The 16,926-nt window shown below is 46.7% G+C and overlaps 1 long non-coding RNA gene across 1 annotated transcript in view; it reads right to left on the reverse strand.

Moving 5' to 3' along the window:
• Positions 1-6,830, reverse strand: part of LOC141132961 (uncharacterized) — a 45,201-nt gene extending 38,371 nt beyond the window's left edge. Inside the window, exon 1 of the long non-coding RNA XR_012242993.1 lies at positions 6,744-6,830. This is a non-coding gene — a long non-coding RNA (uncharacterized lncRNA). The remainder of the gene's footprint in view (positions 1-6,743) is intronic.
• Between the last annotated feature and the right edge of the window lie 10,096 nt (positions 6,831-16,926).

The following is a 16,926-nucleotide window of genomic DNA, read 5'->3' on the forward strand; positions in this document are numbered from 1 at the left end:
ATAGACAACGTACTCAAATGAAGCCAGAGTTACCTGCTACAGATTATGGTAAGACTGTTGCAGTTTGCGGGACTGATCCCAGTGAAGTGGGAGTATATCCGGCTGGGAGATCAGCAGAAGTGGTAAAAATGGACTTGCTGCAGTTTGCTACCCCGAGTAGTGGGGAGACACAGGTTGAAGCTCAACCTGCAGCAAGGTTAAGAACTCAAAAAGACTGGACTCTGTATGTACCTGGTGTAATCCACCAGAGTGCTGGAAGTGGTAACCTAGGGGTGACCAATACAGTTTGTGTGCCAGGTTCCCTAGTGACAGGTGCTACAGAGATGCCCAGGGAAACCTCCCAGGAGCCCGCAGTGGTGAGGCACATGGTTTCCCAGGACAACTGTGGAGCCGCCCTAGTGGGCAAAAGAATGCCTTTGGAGAGGAAGGGTGGTGTGCTGAGCGTTACACGGGGTGCTGTGTGTTCTGACCAAAAACAGCCTGTTAAAGCTTATAACACTGCTATGTCTATGGCTGATGATACATGTACTTATTGTGATGTATTCAAAAGTAATGATGATGTTGAAAAGTGTATTACTGACAATGTTGATGGTTTGGTGTCTCCCATGGTAACCACAGGTAGTGCAGCAGAGTTGTCCCAGGAAATCTCAGGAGGATTCCCAGTGTTGGAGCCGGCGGGGCTCCAGGACAGCTCTGATACTGCTCAGGTGGAAAACAATGGGAAAATAGCTCAAATGAGGGAGTATGTATTATCACAATCTGATGTGGTTGACAGTGACTGGTGCAGATTGTCTGCTGCTAAACCACTCTGTCCACCTGTGTCTCCATGGGCAGAGGGAGCAGTACTACAGAGTGCTGATGACTGGAGCACAGACAGGATAGACTGGGATAGTCTCGCCATTAAGGTGATAGCGTGGTGGAAAGAAATTTCTGAAGGTAATAGTAAGCTGGACACTATTGCTGCTGTGACAAATGGAGAGGCTGCAAAGCCAGTAGACACAGGTGCGTTGGCTGTTGCAGAACTTAACCCCCTCCAGGCGGAAGGATCGGAAAAGGGCGCATATATAGCAGAAGTTTTGTCCACAGCAAAAGAGATGAGTCATGTTGAGTGCCAGGATGATGGGATAATGGATAGGGACTTGGAAGGGCTCAGTGTTGCTGAAAATGAGACAATGAGTGTGACACATGCATTTAGCGGTGCTCATTGGGAGCCGCAAGTTTTGTCAGTGGCCTCTGAGGTGGAGGTCTCTTTGAGTGTCTCAGCCTCTCAAGCCTTAGCAAATGAGCCCCTCCACGTCGTTAGTAAGGGAAAAGTCCCTAGAGTTCTGTGTTTAGATGTGGCATGTCTAGAAATAACTGAGATGTTGTTGGAATTGGTGAAAATCTTTCCGCTGTATACCTGCATGTATCCACCGCAGATGGGCGACCTGGTACTGCGTAGTACCAATCAGTGGAGACACGTGGTACAGGCGATGTTAAGCAATGTTGATAAAAATTGGTTACTGCAATGTTGGTTACTTTTGCAGAAAGTGGTCTCGCAGTTCTCTGCGAGAATGCTTCCAGCGACAGTTATGTGCGGAAGGCGTTCAGGGGAACTGCTAAAGGAATCAGAAATGATAGACATAGTAGAAGTCTCTCCGTATGCTGGTGTGATGAGGTGCATTCCTGCTGGTGCGATCCGAGGTGCAGCTGAGCAGTGGTTGGTACATGGCGCGTGTGCTGTCTCACCCGCTAGACCTCGTGAAAGGGAAGGGCCCGGAAAAGACGCAGCAGTAGTGGGAATTCAATCCATCACTCGCAGGGAGGTGCAGTTTGAGGTACCCGGAGACACTTTGACAGGAAATGGCAGTGTTGGTAACTGTAATGAAAAAGTGTATGAGAAGCACTGTAGAGCACTGTCGGACAACTCAGAGGTATTGGTTGAGGTACCAATGGACACAGAAATGGTTAAAGAGATTGGTGTGGAAAAATGTGGCGCAAAATGTGTGTTGGTAGGACAGTCGCTATTGGAGTGTTGGACAACCGGGAGCGATGTGAAACTGCGGGAATGTCCCATAGGGAGTAACTGCTTGCCTGTAGATGGTCCCTCCCTAGACCCTGTCCTAGCAAACCAGGTGACAAGAGGTCTTGATGATGATGATGATATTGAATTAAATAACCCCTTGTGGAACATTGCTATCGAGGTTAAACAGAAGTATGTGGTGTTGATCTCAGATGATTTGGTTGCCAAGGGTAACCACACAGGGGTTAGTGAACCTGATAAACAGATGTTGTTGGTTAGTGTTGCGTCAGGTAGTGAGAGGGGTCAGTCCCTGACAGATTTCATGGAAATGGGTCCCCAACAGTCCCAGGAGAGTAGGTCTGTGGGAGGGAAAAGGAGGATCCCGTGGCCAGAAGGTGGAAGGGATAGAGAGATTAGTGGGAGCCCATGGTTCAAGGTGAAGTGCTGGTGGAAACATACCCGGAAAAAGAAATGGGCCTACGCAGCGAATGGCTGGCACAGAGGTGTCCCATTCTTAGTGACTGGTTTATGTGTTCCTCCCTCCGGTGCGAAACAAGGGGGGAGTATAGGGAAATGTAGGACCCTGTTAAGATCCAGGGTGGGACGTACCTGGAAGCGCACCCGAAAAAAAGGTTGGGCCTACGTGGCTGACAGCCAGCACAGAGGTGTCCCAACCATGACGGGTGCTGGTGTTCCTCCCTCCGGATCGAAACAAAGGGGGGGGATATGTAATAGTCCCTGTCACTGGGAAAAGGGATGGGATCTCTAACCCTGTGTCCATGTCTTATGGAGAGCCAGCAGGTTGTGTGCCCAGGTGCACACAGCCCATATAACGAGGGGCTAGTGAGAGCAGAGGGTGGAGGAAGGTGGAGTGTGTGTAGCTTGTTGCTACTGCTGTGTGAAGACAGACCTGTGTCTGGAGAGTGGTCTGCCCTGTGGGAGTCTGCAGCCTATGTAAAGGGGATTCTTTGCCCAGGGACTGGGAAAGGCTGGCCAGCCTTGAGAGTCGGGGAGACTGAGGAAGCCAGTGAGTCCAGGGGGCTGTAAAGAATTGGCAAATCTGTTGAGAGCAAGCAGAGGAACTGCTGACAAGAGAGCCAGGTGGCTTGGTATGTTTTCCTTACTTTTGGAGTGCTTAATGAAGTTAAACCCCTGCGTGGGAATCCTGAATGGACCTGTTTGCTTTTTGTTTTTTCGGTTTAATAAACGCGGGCTACCAGGCCCTTAACTATAATGCCTGTCTGAGGTGGACTCACTGCACTAAAAACGCATTTATCGCTTGAGCTAAATACCCCAAACATTACAATATATATATATATATATAGATAGATAGATAGATTATATTATGTGTGTATATCAGTGTTTTGTACCAATAAACACTTTTTTACATGTCCACCTAATACTCAGTTGCTGCTACATGTTTCAGTCCCATCCTCTTGCTCTCCTTTTTTGTACCATGTTGATAGGGATGGAAGCACGTGGCCTTACCAGACCACGGCTTTATTTAAAGTCCCATATTCCCCTTCCATTTCCCTTCGTACATTTATATACCGTTTCCCAGGACATAGCTGAATAGTGGCATCTTTTGCTATAAGTCTGGCCCCTTGGCCATGTGATTATTTTAGTAAAAACCAGGGATTTTTTTCAGCAGGAACATGGGGGAACGCAGTTCCGGCACCTCCAGCACTGACTGTGTGAAATGGTAAGGGGTGCTGGGGTGTGCTGCATGGTCTATTGATGCTGGTTGCTAGGGGATCTATTCTAGATGGAGGGGATCTATTTTTGCAGGGGGGGGTCTATTGTTGCTGGTGGGGAGCTATTGTTGCTGGGGCTGGGTCTTATATTGCTCGGGGGTCAGTTATTGCTGGGAGAGATCTACTGTTGAGGGATGAGTCTATTGTTGCTGGCTGCTGGAGAGTCTATTGATGCTGGCTGTTGGTAGATCTGTTGTTGCTGCTGGGGGGAGCTGTTTGTTGTGGTCTATTGTTTTTTTGGGGGGGGGGGGGTCTATTGTTGCTGGAGGGGGCTCTGTTGTTACTGGCTACAGTGGACCTATTTTACTGCTTTTTCTGTTATCATTAACACACGCCATACAAATTACTGATCAGCACAAAATACTTGGTTCTGTATTCTCTAAAAGGGCAGTATGGGAGCTGGGTAGGGGGTGGAACCAAGAAACGGTGCTTGGAGGTGGGTAGGGGTGGAGAAAAGGAGGAGTTCCTGCACCTTTTCTCTGAGAAAAAAAGCCCTGGTTAAAACTAATGTAAGCATGTGCTATTGGGAGCAGCACTGGATCTTTTACATGCAGGATTATGTTTTTATTATGTTTATGTTCACCCTACAAAAGAAAGAGGAGCTGATTTCATGTTTTGTGAACTATCACAAGCCTTCTGATTACTCTCAAATCCCCTGAAGCCCCATTCCCCTACAGCTCTCTTGATGATTTAAGCCACAGATGTCTAGAGGTAGACAAAAAAAAAGTTACCACAATTTGTAAATTATGAGGCTTAGTTCTGTCCTCTAAATTTGCTACCTTAGTCAGTAACCCACAAGAGCCATGATGGCAAATTTATGCAATGTCTGGTGACTAGTCCTTTGCCCGCCCCTTCTCTTTTTGCACAGCTTCCAAAGCATTAATCATTTGTAAGTTGGCTAAAGTAAGGGAGGTCTTAAAGTTTTGACCTGAAAACTAGAACTGCAGTACATCACGAAAAAAAAACGTTTTGCTCCTGCAGGATGATGTCAACATGTGCTAGCACGTCAATATCAATTCTAGGACATTATGACAGACTTGACCTAAAACGATAACCTCCAGGGCTTCCATCTTCGTTTGGTCTTCCTTCCCGGTTCACAGGCTCCAGCCGTTTGAATGGCTGTATAACTGGGGTACCTCCAAAGATAAGGAGAAAAAAGAAAAAGAGACAGAGGCTGTGGGAGAGTTCTTTATGGTGTATTAGTTTGACAGATAATTGTATGAAATATAGGAAGAGAAGGTAAATTGCAATGGTGTCCTCTTATCTGTGAGGTTGCTGAGCTCCCTAGGGAATGATTGTCCCTGCGCAGGGTAAAGCCTGGTACACGCCAAGTTAGCTTGGAGTCAGTGGTAGTAGTCGTTTTTTTCATTCAACCCAGATTTTTTTTTGTTCACCCCCCCGCCCCGCTGATCGGGAGCCGCTGGGCTGCTGGTTTTCCGCATGCTCATGTGACAGAAGCCGGTCAAATGGCTGACAAACACACGGGCCCCAGTCAAAACAATGGAGGCAGGCTGCCCCCTACTCCAAAAAAGGAGGAAGTATGCTGGAAAGGTGATGGCAGAAGAACGTCAAAGGAATGCCTGTGGAATGTTGTACTGCCCCGTGAGGGAAACTCAGCATTTGAAATCAAAACACAAAACAAATTTGACAAGAATTCTTCAAGATGAATCTCCAAGCAAACTTGTCATGATCACCATCAATATTGCTGCTCACCTGACCGTGCCTCATCGAACTAACATCTGTTCCCCTATATATAAAGCAACCTATCCTGTGTACGTTTTAGGATGAACAGAGACTTTATAAACTCTGTGGGAGTCTATTCCAACAACTTTGGTAAAACTATTTCTTTTTTTAACCACTTGCTTACTGGGCACTTATACCCCCTTCCTGCTCAGGCCAATTTTCAGCTTTCAGCACTGTCACACTTTGAATGACATTTTTACGGTCATGCAACACTGTATTCATATGAAACTTTTATTATTTTTTTCACACAAATAGAGCTTTCTTTTGGTTGTATTTAATTACCACTGGTTTTTTTATTTTTTGCTAAACAAACAAAAAATAGACTAAAAATTTTGAAAAAAAAATTAAAACATTTTTCATATTTCGTTATAAAATTTAGCAAACAGGTAATTTTTCTCCTTCACTAATGTGTGCTAATGAGGCAGCACTGATGGGCACTGATAGGTAACACTGATAGGTGTCACTGGTGGGCACTGATTAGCGGTACCGATGTGCACGGATTAGGGGCAGGGCTTTTTTCCCCAAACAATAGGTGCTGGAACTCAACCACGACCCCCCAAAACCCCTCCCCCTACACACACCCTCCAAATCACATCAAATAGTGGGTGTGGTCAGTCAAATTTCACGAACAGTAGGAGGGTCCTAAAGGGGCATTAAATACCAGGATTGCATTACATATAAAGTGCAGAGTTCAGGGGGGTTACACTTTTAAACACAGAAACCTGACTTCTATGTTTACAAGTAATTGTGGTGAGCAGCCCCCCAAGGGTCTGAGCCAGAGGTGGTGGAACTGAGTTCCACCAAGTTCCCCCTGATTAGCGGTACTGATGTGCACTGATTAGCGGTACTGATGTGCACTGTGTGGGACCGATGTCCCTCTAACAGAAGCCAGTTAATGGCTTTCTTCTTTTCTTCACACCAGCAGTGTGAGAGAAAAAAAAAAGATAACCAGCTTCTGTTTGCTTCAGTGATCAGCTGTCATTGGCTGACAGCTGATCACACGGTAAAGGGCCCACTGGAATTGGCCCTTTACCCAATCTGTGATCAGCCGAGTCCAAAAATTCTACTCAAGCACTTAACATTTTAGGTTAAAAGAGGTTTTCGTTTCATACATTTGCAAATACATGTGGAAGTCACACTGCCACATCAAGATTCCTCTGTGAATTGTGGTCCCCAACTCTAAACTATCTGGGTTTCCCCCTATGGGACATACATAGCAATAAATAAATTAAGAGCAGGCTTACCTAGAGGCAGTCCTTTCCGCTGCTACAGCAGCACACCAGAACCTCTGACTCGCTCAAGGCAGATGAAATACCATTGTACCTGGCCAGAAAGCAAGGCTTGGTTCCAGGAACATGGGAAAATAATATTGCCATTGCTCAAGAGTTTTGACTGGAATTTTCCGATACCAATCAGCAGCCATCCATCATACATTTTTTTTAATTAAATACATGCAAATGAAGCACACATGACAATCTATGAAAAATATACAGAACAACCAGCTGGGACATTTACGGGAGAATGAATAATAATGAGATAGTGACCAAGAGCCAACTAATTGTAATTGAAACAATAGTCTTCCGTGTTCCTGTAATAATGCACTTTTCTTTTCCCTGGCTGTTACTCAACCGAAGAAAATAGGTTGACACTAGTCAAGGTAACTAGTCACGTACTCTTGAGGCCTGTTCTAATCCCAACCCCATGCTCCCGACCCTCACCTAACAATTAATCCTGCTATTTGGCAGGGTTGGCATTCAAGTCCTCAATTATATCTTTCAGACAGGCAACCTCTGTACCTTTCACTCATTAAAAGAGGAATACGACCTCTCCAACTTCAACTTTTATTTTTTAATTGGTTGAAGTAGATGGACTAGTGTCTTTTTTCAGCCTGGCTACTGTATGTAACTATATAACTCATCCACCTTTACATGAGTGTATGGATAAGTACACTCGTGTGAATGAGGCCTAAAGCAGAACTCTATTTTTACACATGTGTAAAAAATAAAAAAGCCCAAAGTTAAAAAAAAGGCTTTAGGAGCAATACTAACCCTCAATTCGGAGCTCACCTCCTCCCTCCCCCTGCAGTAAATTCTTTTCAGGACCAGATGCTATTAGTCTTCTGGGTTGAACAATGGGCAGCTTCATTCAATCCACTTTCTTTGAACTCAGGCTAGCTCAAGGGGATGTCAATATAGCCTGGGCTCAGCACTCACACATCATTACATGAGCGCCATCAGTGCAGCACTAGGGATCGCGCCACAAGAATGTCCCATGACATCACTATACCGACCAAAAGACTTAATTCTAAAGTGCGTTGGGATCACAGGGAAAGTGTGAGTGGAGTTTAAAAGCTCAGCTTTTATAGAGATGTCCGTTTAGAAGCACTGACCCTTCCAAATGTGCTAATTAGAGCAAAAGTGTTTATTATGTAACCTGCAGCCTTGATTATTTCATAAGTATTATTAAAAATCCTATATGGTCCTTTTAATTGCTGTCAGTAGGTATTTAAAATTACCCTGACTATTAAAAGAGAACCTGTGATCACAATAAGGATGATTTGCCAGCATGGGGATGAACAGGTGTTGTGTGCAGGGCCGAACTTTCCATTGGGCTTGACGGGGCTCAAGCCCATGGGCCCCGGCCAATAGGGGGCCCCACGGGCCCCGTCAGCCCCGCCCGTTCCAAAAGCCACCGAGAGTGGCCGAGAGCCACCGAGATCGGCCGAAAGCCGCCGAGAGCGGCTGTCAGACTTTCACGTACCTGACTGACGAACCCGATATAGCAGGGGAAGGCCTCCCTTACGTATCTGGTTCCCGGCCCCTGGTAGAGCAAACAGAAGGCACGGGAGCGCAGAGTGGTATGAGAGCCTGGCGGGTGACTTGTGGAGATAAGGCCCCAGATCCTGGTGCAAGCGGATTGGAGGTACTGAAGCACAGTTAACTGGTGCAGAGCAGAAGCAGAGTAGGCAGGTCCGGTCACAGGCAGAGTTGGCAGCAGGCGGTCAGCACAGTACAAGGGAGCAGGCAGATTCAAAGTCCAGGTCACAGGCAGGGTTGGCAGCAGGCGGTCAGCAAAGTACAAGGGAGCAGGCAGATTCGAAGTTAGAGGCAAGCCGGGGTCAGATGCAGGCAGATAGCAGGGGAGGATCCAATAGACAAGCTGGGTCACAGGGAGATCAAACTTTCAGACAGGCAAACAGGAAGTATGGGAACAGGAAGCTGCAGATCGGACAGCACCGAGTACAGTGCACCAGCACACTAAATAGGGCGATTGGTGCCAAACACTGTGCGCACGCGCCCGCACAACGGCGCGCCTGGGCGCGCGCCAGCGTGGGCCGACGCGAAGCGGCGCACACCTGAGTGCCCGACGTTAACCCTGCTCTGGGATCCTCTCTGATAGTGCCCCCTCCTTAAGGGCAGCCTCCGGATGCCCAGCTGGGCCAGTCTATCCATGTGGGCACTCTGAAAATCCCTTAAGAGTTCTTCAGCGTGCAGGTTGTTTTCCGGTTCCCAAGAATTATCTTCTGGTCCATACCCCCTCCACTTGATTAAGTATTGGACTTGGTTGTGTCTCTTCCTGCAGTCCAGGATTGCTTCCACCTCAAATTCTTCCTCATTGTTGATGATTACGGGTTCAGGCGGGCCATTATTACGACCCGAAAAGGAATTGGGAGTAACAGGTTTAAGCAAGGACACGTGGAAGACCGGGTGGTTCTTCAGAGTATTGGGTAAGTCAAGCTCATAGGTCACATCATTGATCTTCCTCTTGACCGAAAAGGGACCCATGAATTTGGGACCCAACTTCCTCAAGGGGCAAGTCATCTTTAAGTTAACAGTAGACAGCCAAACCTGGTTGCCAGGTTCTAACATGAGTTCTCCTCGCTTCTTCCTGTCATACATCCTTTTATTGCATTCCTGGGTTTTAGCCAAGGTTTCTCATAGTAACTTATTGTTGGTGATGAAGAAGTTCATTGTTTCGGAGACTGCGGGAATCGCATATTCAGGTAAGGAGCCTGTCAGAAAGGACGGGTGAAAACCGTAGTTTGCAAAAAAAGGTGTTTGTTTAATGGCCGAGTGCACAGAGTTGTTGTAGGCAAACTCAGCAATAGGCAGAAGAGAGACCCAATCATCCTGTGAGAAGGCAGAAAAGCATCGGAGGTATTGTTCTAGCGTCCGATTAGTTCTCTCTGTCTGCCCATTCGTCTGGGGATGGTAGGCAGACGAGAACGCCAATTCAATCTCAAGGGAACTACAGAGAGCCTTCCAAAACCTGGAAGTGAACTGAACACCACGATCCGATACTATACTTGAAGGCACTCCATGTAGTCGCACTATTTCCTTGATGAAGATCTTCGCTGTTTCCAAAGCTGAAGGTGTACCTTTCATGGGCAGGAAATGGGCTATTTTAGACAGTCTCTCTACGATGACGAAGATGGTGGAGAAACCTTCTGCCAGAGGGAGCTCTACGATGAAATCCATCGAAATCATTTTCCATGGCCTTTCTGGAACGGGTAAGGGTCTTAATAGGCCCCAGGCCTTCGCTCGGCTATTCTTGCTTCGAGCACAGGTGATGCGTGATTCCACAAAACTCTTGCAATCGCTTGCCAGCTGAGGCCACCAAAAGGTACGTTGTACCAGCTCTGTTGTCTTCAAAATACCAAAATGCCCAGCCAACTTGTGGTCGTGGCAGAGTTCCAGTACTGCCACCCTCAGATCCTCTGGGACCATGATTTTGTCCTTGTATCGGAACAGGCCGTCTTGCATGCTTACATTAACTTCCGCAGAAGACCAACTCCTGGAGGCTTGTTTAATTTGAGATATAAGATCCCCCTGAAGTAGCAGAAAATTTCCAGCAGGGAGAATGGTGTCTGGAGGCAAGGATTCCCTAGAGTCATGGAACATGCAGGATAATGCATCCGGTTTGATGTTCTTGGTACCCGGCCTGTACGTAATGTGGAACTGGAATCTAGAGAAGAACAGGGCCCACCTTGCCTGCCGTGGTCTCGATCTCTTGGCTGTTCTCAGGTACTCTAGGTTTTTGTGGTCTGTGTAGACCAAAATGGGATGAGCGGCATCCTCCAATAGGTAGCGCCACTCTTCTAGTGCGGCTTTAATGGCCAAGAGCTCCCGATCTCCTACGTCGTAATTTTTCTCCGCAGTGGAGAGCTTCCGTGAGAAAAAGGCTACTGGATGGAGGAGAGCTTTGGCACCTTGCCGCTGAGAAAGTACTGCGAACTCTGATGCATCCACTTCAAGGACAAACGGTAAGGCAGGGTCTGGGTGTTTCAGAATAGAGGCGGAGGTAAATAGTTCCTTGAGCTTTTCAAAGGCGGCTTGCACCTGAGGGTACCAACAGAATCGGCTCCTTTCCTTGGTCAGTTCTGTGATGGGGAAATTATTGCAGAAAAGCCCCTTATGAACTTCCGGTAAAAGTTGGCGAAGCCGATGAAGCGTTGGACCCCTTTTTTATCAGAGGGAGTGGGCCAGTCCAGGATAGCTGCCACCGTTTGAGGATCCATCTTAATGCCATTGATAGAGATGATTAGGCCAAGGAACTGAATGCACTGGAGTTCAAACTCGCATTTTTCCAATTTGGCATAAAGTCCATGCTGCCTGAGCCAGATTAACACATTCCGGACATGCCTGCGATGTTCAATGACTGAGGAGGAAAAGATCAGAATGTCATCTAGGTATACTATAACGTATAAGTCCAGAAGGTCACGGAAGATGTCATTAACAAAGTGTTGAAAAGTCGCTGGTGCGTTGCACAGACCAAAGGGCATGACGAGATTTCAAAGTGCCCGAACCTGGTACGGAAGGCAGTTTTCCACTCATCTCCCTCTCTGATGCGAAGTTATAGGCTCCACAGAGGTCAAGTTTGGTGAAGATTTTTGCTGAACCCAGTCTTTGAAAAAGTTCTGGCACGAGAGGTAAAGGGTAACGATTCTTGATGGTCACTTTATTTAGTTCTCTGTAGTCGATGCAAGGCCATAGAGAGTGATCCTTCTTTTCAACGAAGAAAATGCTGGCTCCGGCTGGCGAAGTGGATGGACGGATAAAACCTCTCTTCAGATTCTCATCAATATACATCTTGAGGGTGTCCAGCTCCTGCTCTGTTAAGGGAAAGATTCTCCCAAAGGGAACTTCAGATCCAGGCAAAAGTTATATTGGACAATCATAAGGCCTGTGAGGCGGAAGGGTCTCTGCCCCCTTTTTACTAAAGACATCAGAAAAGTCCCGATAAGGAGCGGGAATCGCCTGCTGCGATTCAGTGTCAATGTCCAGACACAGGAATTGATTGGATTTCACAGGAGTGCTGTACAAACTGTGCTGTTGGCAATAACTGGAAAGTTACTTGATTTCCCCAGAGATCCAATCAATGCTAGGGTTATGGGCCTGCAACCAGGGCATCCCCAGAATAATAGGGAAGAGTGGTGAAGATATGGCGTCCAGTCGAAGAAATTCCCGATGATGAGTGCTCATGATAGCCAGCAGTGGGATAGTCTCCTGGGTGATCGGACCAGAGCTAAGGGTGGAACCATCAGCAAGGTGGACAGCAAGTCCCTGAGACTTCGGTTGGAGAGGGATGCTGTGGTGAGCAGCAAAAGTTAGATCAATGAAGCAGCTGCATGCTCCGGAGTCAATTATGACCGAGACTGGCAGATCCTGTCCTGGAAGCTGGAGAATAATGGAGAGAGCCAGGTGGTTAGCAAGGTTAGGCAAGGCAGGTGCAAACTTAGAAGAAGTTGAAAGGGACTTATGTGTCTTGTCAGGGCAAGATCTCATATAGTGACCCGATTCTCCGCAATACATACATAGATTATTGACTCGTCGGCGCTGTCGCTCTTCTGGAGTGAGGGATGGGCGGAGAAACCCGAGCTGCATCAGTTCGGAGGTTTTGAGGACTGAGGTAGGTGGTAGATGAAGGCTTTGGCCTACAGAGCTGGTAGCACTAGGGACCTTGGGGAGGACCCAGGTGGGACGGAACTGGTTGGCGGACCTCTCGGAACGGCGCTCCCTTAGACGCCAATCAATCTGAATAGACAGGTTGATAAGGTCATCCAGTGTTTGGGGTATTCCAACCCGTGCCAGTTCATCTTTGAGTGAATCGGATAACCCCATACAAAATTGGTAACGCAGGGCAGCGTCATTCCAGTCCGTATCCGAACTCCAACGCCTGAACTCCAGAACATAGTCTTCAGCGGGTCTGCGCCTTTGTTGTAAGGTGTGCAAGGCGGATTCAGCGGTTGCTTTTAACTGGGGATCCTCATGCAACTGAGACATAGCGGCAAAGAAGGTATCCAGGCTATCCAAAAAGGTTGATTTTTGCTCCAGAAGGCGGTGGGCCCAGGTCTGTGGTTCACCGGACAGAAGAGAAATCACAAAGCCCACCTTGGTTGCTTCCAAAGAAAAAGTGCGTGTTTGCAAAGCGAAGTAAAGTTTGCAGGCATTGCGGAGTGATCGGTATTTACTACGCTCACCAGTAAATCTTTCGGGTGTAGGGACCCTGGGTTCAGGGGGTAACATAACCACAGAGGGTGCAGATGAGAGTCCAGCAGCGGAAGAAACTTGAGGGTTAGCAGGTGAGGACAACACCTGGACTCGTTCCTCCAGTCTAGTATAACCTTCTTGAAGGCTCTTCACAGCTTGTGTGATACCCGCCAGGTGTCTGCACAGTTCCTCCATGGGAGAGGTCCCCTGCTCGGGCTCGGACATGGCTGTCCGATACTGTCAGACTTTCACGTACCTGACTGACGAACCCGATATAGCAGGGGAAGGCCTCCCTTACGCATCTGGTTCCCGGCCCTTGGTAGAGCAAACAGAAGGCACAGGAGCGCAGAGTGGTATGAGAGCCTGGCGGGTGACTTGCGGAGATAAGGCCCCAGATCCTGGTGCAAGCGGATTGGAGGTACTTGGTAGGCTGAAGCACAGTTAACTGGTGCAGAGCAGGAGCAGAGTAGGCAGGTCCGGTCACAGGCAGAGTTGGCAGCAGGCGGTCAGCACAGTACAAGGGAGCAGGCAGATTCAAAGTCCAGGTCACAGGCAGGGTTGGCAGCAGACGGTCAGCACAGTACAAGGGAGCAGGCAGATTCGAAGTCAGAGGCAACTAGGGGTCAGATGCAGGCAGATAGCAGGGGAGGATTCAATAGACAAGCCGGGTCACAGGGAGATCAAACTTTCAGACAGGCAAACAGGAAGTACGGGAACAGGAAGCTGCAGATTGGACAGCACCGAGCACAGTGCACCAGCACACTAAATAGGGCGATTGGCGCCAAACATCGTGCGCGCCCGCACAACGGCGTGGCCGCGCGCCAGCGCGAAGCGGCGCACACCAGAGTGCCCGACGTTAACCCTGCTCTGGGACCTCTCTGACAGCGGCCAAAAGCCAGCTCTGTATCTTGGCGGCGCCATTTTTAAACTGAAAGGCTGCAGTGAGAAGGCAGCAATGACACTGGAGCAAGGCTACACTGACAAGTCTGCAAACGACACTGGGGCAAGGCTACACTGACACTGACAAGGCTGCAATGACACTGACAAGGCTGCAGATGGACACTGATATGGCTGCATTGATGGGCATTTAAGTTTTTTTCCTTAAACTTCCCTCCTAAAAGTTTTTTTCCTTAAAATTCCCTCCTAAACTTTTGTGCGTGTTATATGCCGATAAATACGGTAATTATCAGTTTATCAATTTTTATTGCTTTTATTATTCGTGGACCCAGGACGAATACCAGTACAGTATCCCCCACTTATACGCTTATATATTATCTACTTTTGTGAGTAGCCATTTGGCTGTTTTGTCTTGTCCAATTAAACAGAAGTTCTTTGCACTGCACTGAGTCTGGCGCACCTTGTACTTTTCTATTTCTGTCATATAGAGCTGTGCATACGTATAGAAGGTAGAGCCTGAAAGTGACTCAAGCCCAGGGTCCCCACCACCCTAAGTCCTGCCCTGGTTGTGTGCATCCCTGTGCTAGTAGTCCCATAGATGTCTATTGGGACATGTGGCTGCACAGACAGCCGCTGTGTCCCAATGTGACGCAACACATACACGCAACGCCTGTTCATTCCCGTGCTGGCAAAACATGGTCCTACAGTTTATTGGCCGTGTGAACAAGTTCATAAGGTAGAACATGTTTTCCGTCTATTTTGTAGACATGTGTACACTGAAATATTTTGTTTCGAAATTTCGTTTTCGTCAAAAAAATACATTTATTTAGTTACTCCCGAAATTTGTTTTTATTTATTTTGTTTCGTTAAAAAATGCATTCGTCCGAAAATCCGAAATAATTAAGGTTGAATCTGTCATTGAAGGCTCATGGTGTCTGTCGAATGTTCTAAGAAGATTCGACGGAGCAGCTAAACTGTACGACGCCGCAATCGTACATTTCCGGTCGAATGTACCGCCTACAAGCTATAGTAGAATTCTAATGTTGTATGACACTAGTAATAATTATATTTATTAATTATTATTACTAGTCAACCAACATTAGAATTCTTCTATAGCCTATGGGTGGAGCATTTGACCATAAATGTCCGCTCGTGGCGACTGTTTCGTCGAATCTTCATGTCGAATCTTTTCTCTCTATGTCGAATAATCTTGGACTAATAGAGTTAGGTTAGGCACATTCGACCTTTTTTGCTATTGTCTCTATAATGTCGAATCTTTTCTCTCTATGTAGAATAATCTTGGACTAATAGAGCTAAGGTTAGGCACATTTGACCACAGGTTCGATGGACACAGATCACTACTGTCAGCGTCATGTTGAATCTTCTATTAATATCGAACTGTTGTCGCAACGAAAACGAAAATAAAGCATTTGTTTATGTCAGATCTCTCGGTTTTCGGATTCTGCACATTCGTTATCGTTTTAACAAACGATAACGAAAATACCCGAAATTCGGATGAACATGCATTCGGACAAAAACGAATGCACATGTCTACTATTTTGTCACATTGGCCATTTTACATAAAATGCCATAGCAAGAGGCCATAAGGTACTTTAAATGGCAGCTTATTGTAGTCAAGATTAATGAATAATGATATTTAACCCTATCACTGCTAGAGCTGTTTTGGTATGTATTGCACACATGTTAAAATGCACATTTTAGGGCTGAAGATTAGTTAAAACTCCAGATTTTTTAAGTTACATTATATTAGTACAACAGTTTATCAAACTCATATTTTCAGTAAAAAACACTAAAGTTACTTTTATTGCACACCAACACTAGATTTTACTCATTTAATTTGTAAAATATAAAATATGAGGCTCCCCCAAGTAAATAGATACCAAATATGTCAAGCCTTAAACTGCATGTGCAAATTTCAGTGCACAAAAGTGTGTGTGTGTGTGTGTGTGTGTGTAATTTTCGATTCATAATAAGGAATATCAGGTCTCACGATCTGCCTCCTGATTGGCGGGGAGGTACATTAGTGTGAAAATAGTGGAAATTCATTCGCTATCATCACACAACTGGGTGGCCGTCCCTTTTTTGAAGCCTATTAGAGCCTCTGGCATTGGAATCCATAGTCCGGTGTCACGATATGTAGATCAGGGGGCCGGACAATGGATGGGGGGCAGCGCCCGTGCGCCCTCTATGGACGGGCCGTCACTGTACAGGGCCATAGATATTTCTTTTTGCCTTGGGGTGGAGGTCCAGCTTTGGTCATGTCTTTGGTCTCATTTATTGGTCCTAAATGGCCATGGTGCAGCAAATATACTGACACTACTTTACTGTTGGGGACAAATATCTGATCCTGGATGCAGATGTATATTGCGTCCAGGGGCAGACATCTATCCCTATCCGCAGGTAACTACTGGATGAGCAGATACATGCTTAAAACAGTGGACAGCCCTGGCTCTTTTCAGCTTGTCATTCAGGTGTACCGGCTGAGCAACTTACGTTGATTGGAACACCTAAGATCCTGGCGGTAGGTATTTGCAGCATACCTGCAACACCATGGCTATTTAGGATGTCTTAATGAGACCCAAAACTGGATAATAGCCAACCTTATAGTCAACCTGAGCAGATGCAAAGGCCCCCACCTTGTGGCAGGCAGTACATTCACTGTTTTTTATTTTTTTTTTTTGCCTTTGTGTGTAAAGGAATTATATGAAATGTTTCTAAGGAGGTAAAAAAAGCTGTTAATACATTGCCTACCACAAGATGCTGTCCCTTCACTCAGGTGGTACACTAAGACTCCATAATACCTTACTGTGCAATCTGAGCATTGCAAATGGCACCATATTGTGGTTGGCAGGTTAAAAGATTAAAAAAAAAAAAAAAGTACTCTACCAGCTACAATATGGTGCTCTTTGTACCTGCACAGGTTGCCATCCCTTGGGGGACAGACATATGGGACTGAGTGAGAAGAGAGGAAACCCAGCCTTACTTTCTTATATACCGGTCTCTGAGAAGCTGAGTGGTG

This window comes from Aquarana catesbeiana, linkage group LG01 (genome assembly GCF_042186555.1).
Source record: "Aquarana catesbeiana isolate 2022-GZ linkage group LG01, ASM4218655v1, whole genome shotgun sequence".
NCBI lineage: Eukaryota > Metazoa > Chordata > Amphibia > Anura > Ranidae > Aquarana > Aquarana catesbeiana.